The sequence below is a fragment of the Galeopterus variegatus genome, unplaced genomic scaffold (assembly GCF_000696425.1).
Source record: "Galeopterus variegatus unplaced genomic scaffold, G_variegatus-3.0.2 Scaffold2092, whole genome shotgun sequence".
In the NCBI taxonomy this organism is placed as follows: Eukaryota; Metazoa; Chordata; class Mammalia; order Dermoptera; family Cynocephalidae; genus Galeopterus; species Galeopterus variegatus.
The window spans coordinates 317,155-321,415 of record NW_007728203.1 but is presented as its reverse complement, the minus strand read 5'-3'; positions in this window follow the sequence as shown (position 1 = coordinate 321,415).

Sequence of the window (4,261 nt, the reverse complement as noted above, 5' to 3'; positions counted from 1 at the left end):
CTGTAAATCTTTTTTAATACCTCTGGTTTAGAATTAATCAATCAGTGTAAAATGATCTATAACATCGCATCATATAATAAGGATTTGATCTCCTGGACTCCATAGAAAAGAATATTTGTCATCATGAATAGTTATTATCCAAAGAATATAAATTAAAAATGAAAAAGCTGTATGCTCCATACACGTGTGATTTGTTTGTGAGTAGGAAGAAATCTCCATGATAGGATTTTTTTTTCTTCAAGGCTAGAATATTTAAAGCTGCATTTCACAATGGAGTTCATTCACTCTCACTCCCATAGCCAGGTCCTATCTATTAACTTCCCAGAGATCTTTCTAATCCAACCAATTTTCTCCATTTCTGACACCATCCTGCATCAGGCTCTGCACATCCCTCACCTGGACTATCGCAGTAACAACCACATCCTCTCAGCAACCCCACCCCTCCAATCTGCATTCCACACAACTCCCTCCTTCACAAAACTTTGCTTTTAGGACAAGGTCGATAGTTGGTCAATATTGCCTACAAGCCCTTGCATGATGGGGCTCATACCAACCTGTCCTGGCTATTGTGGATTAATTAATTCCATCTTTATTCTGCCCTGGTTTTCTAGTTGAGTAGGGTAGAGAGCTAAACATGACATTTCTCAGACTCCTGCTGCTGAGGCTCTGCTTGAGTGAGGCAGAGACCATCTTCCTGTCTCTTTGCTTGTTGTGACGCACAGGTGTGGACACGTGGGGGTCCTCAGCTGCAGCATGCCTCTGCCCACCCTGCAGCTTCCTGGGGGTTGTTGAAGCAGGTGTATGGGGGGCAGTGGCTGTAGATTCTCGATGCCAGCTTATGCTCACTGTGGCTGCAGAGGTATCATCTCTGATGGTGGACAGTTCTGTGCTGCTTCAGGGACAACTAGAAAGCCCAGAATACAGCCCACTCATTTAGCCATTCCAATTATTTTGTGAGCACCTAACCCCTGTATTCAACTCCCTCCTGCATAAAATAACTAAAGAGGTTTGTCTTCCCTCCAATGAGCCCAGATTGACAGGATACCTCTTCAGCTTCATTTGCAACCTGGCTCTTCCTCTCTAGTTCAGCCTCACCTGCCTTCTTCCAGCTCACTGCATTCACCTTGATCCTCCCAGCCTCAGGGCCTCTGCACAAGCTGCTCCTTCTGCCTAGAATGCTCTTCCCTCTCTCTTGAACTCCTACTTATTCTTCAGATCTCAATCAAGCATTGTCTTTTCAGGGGACCCTGACAAGATCAAATCAATCCGTTCCCCCATGGCACTGTCTCCCACTCCTCTAGCACTTTACCATGGTTGCAATGTTTTGTTTGTTTAAATGGTTGATTGATGTGTGTCTTCCCTATTATATTGGCCACTCCCATGGCCAGGGACAGTGCTTGCTAGGGTTTTGCTCAGTTTAGCCCCAGTGTCTCGCCTGGTACCCAGTAGACACTGAATGAGTTTGTACAATTAATTAACTCTGCCCTAGCCATACCACCTCCTCCTGCAACTGCTGAGCAGACTACTCTGCTCCCAGAGGATTCCCTCCTTCTCTTCCTCCAGTGTGTAGAATGCAACCTCTGGGAAGGCAAGAACCTGTCTATTTTATTTCCTCCTCCACCCAGCATCAGAGCAATGTCTGACACTCTTATTTTTTAACAAATGTATGATTGAGTGATCACATTAAGAAACTTGCTCAGTGTTACTGTCTTTGGAGTATTTTTGTCCAGAGATCAGTCAGGCCCAAGTTAATTAGATGTAAAAAGAAAGAAAGAAAAGAAAAGAAAAAAAGAAGCATCAGCCAAAGGACTTTCAACAAAGCCTCTATGCTCTTTACATGATAGGAGCAAGAATCAAATAGGATATGCCCATACTGGTTTCTCAGCCCCCTGCTGGTGAAGTCTGTCTCCCTCACCTGTTCCCAGAGCTGCAGAACTCTTGCCACTTACTGCCCGGGTGAGCAGCCAAAGCAAATTCACTGATAGGCCAGCTCTGCAGACACATAGTGGTCCCTGTTCTTTACCTTGAAGTGACCCGCCTCCCACTGAAAGACAGTGATGACATCCAATAAAATGCTTCCTTTTTTTCTTCAAGGTACTGAGAGTCTGACTTTGTCAATTCTCTAGCACAGTTACTAACAGCATGCAAAAAATCCTCATGGCACAGGGAAACATGTAAAGCCAGCATTATCTACTTTGGCTCTCTTCCCCTTGGCTTAGATAAAATCCATCACCCTGTGGGATTAGAACAGCCAGGGCCTGGGGCATCACAGTCTCCTGGTGGCAGTTTCTCACATCTACCTGTGCATGGATAAAGGAAGCACCTCGCATTGCAAATGGCCAAAAAGCCCAGCGGCCTACTGAGATAGAACTGACCATGCAGCTAGGGAATGCAGAATTGGGGTTTCAATCCCAGGCATTAAGTAAAATGTTTAAATTGATCATGTGTTTTTGCTGTTGGCACAATGTGGTATATTTAGTTTTCTCTACTGCCCTTTGCAGGTATGCATATGAAACCCTGCGGTTCCCCCTCCACCCCAACCCCGTGGCTGTCGTAATAAAGTACCATAGACCATGGACTGGGTGTATTAGTTTATTTCTGTTGCATATACAGAATAACTGAAACTTAGTAATTCACAAAGAAGAGAGGTCCATTTCTTAAAGCTCTGGAGGCTGGGAAGTCCATGGTCCAGGGAACACATTTGGTGAGAGCCTTCTTTTGGATGAGAACTATCTCCAGGGTCCGGAGGTGACCAGGGTGTCACATGGCAAGAATAGCATGAGCAAGAGAGCCAACCAACCTTCTCACTGGCTCTCTTTATAAAGCCATCAGAACCACGCCCATGATAACTCATTACTCCATGAATGGATCAATCCATTCATGAAGACATAGCCCTCACGATCCAATCACCTCTCAAAAGCCCCATCTTGCAAATACTGTAATTGGATTTCCCACCCTCTTAACACTGTTACAATGGCAGGAGAAATTTTCATTATATGAACTTTTGAGGGATATGCTTAACCCATAGCACTGAGTCTCTTAAACAACAGAAATGTATTCTCTCACAGTTCTGGAGGCCGAAAGTCTGAAATCCACATATCAGTAGTGTTGGTTCCTTCTGAGGCCGTGAGGGAGAATCCATTCCATGTCTCTCCTCTGGCTTTTGGTGGCCTCCGGCACTTTCCCTCTGTCTTCACACTGTTTTCCCTGTGTACACGTCTGCCGTGTGTCCAAATTTCCCCTTTTTCTAAGGACACTCTCTGGCTTTTGGTGGCCTCCGGCACTTTCCCTCTGTCTTCACACTGTTTTCCCTGTGTACATGTCTGCCGTGTGTCCAAATTTCCCCTTTTTCTAAGGACACCAGTCCAATTGGACTAGGGCCCACTTTAATGATCTCATTGTCTCTTGATCGTCTGCAAAAGACCCTCTTTCCAATAAGGTCATGTTCAAAGGTAGTGAGCGTGAGGACTTCAGCATCTTGGGGGAGACACAATTCAATCCACAACACTTGCATCTTCCTTCAAAGCTTGGCCAAGTCAACATTCTTCCGGGCAATGTTCCTGTGGCAACAAACAAAGCAGACAAAAATCTCTGCTCTTCTGGAGTTTACACTGTAGTGGGCAAGACAGACATAAAACAATACACATGGGTCAGTAGACGGCAGTCACTTCTACGAAAAAATGTAAAGAATAGAGGAAATAGGGAAGGGGGTGTCGTGCTTTTAGACAGTGGGGCCAAAGAGGGTCTTACTGTAAAAGTGAAACCTGAAAGAGGTCTGAAGGACTTGGGGGAGCTACATGGGGATGGGAGGGAAGAGCAGCTGGCCCAGGTGGAGACAGGAGCAACTCTAAGCCCTCTAGGCTGGGGTATGCTAGAGTGTGCTGGGGTGCTGGGGTGTGCTGGGCTGTGCTTGGACAGGTAATGAGAGAGCAAGGAGGAGCAGCAGGTGTTGCTGTTGGAAGGAGAAGGGAGACCTTGTAGGCTTTGTGGGCTTGGTTGTGACCTTGGATTTGACTCTGCCTGAGAGAGGGGACATCAAAGGCTGCTGTGTTGGGGAGAGTGAGTGACTGGAAGCAGGAGGCAGGTTGGGAGGCTGTTGCCCTCCTGCAGATCGGAATCAGGGGCTTGGACCCATGTCCAATGTCCTTCCCAAAAAACTCTCTTGCCTAACTCCATTCTGCAATTGGTTTCCCATCCCTGAAGTCTTTCATTCTTGTGTCGCACCTGCTGTTCCTGGTGTTTAACATGCTGCAGTCATGTG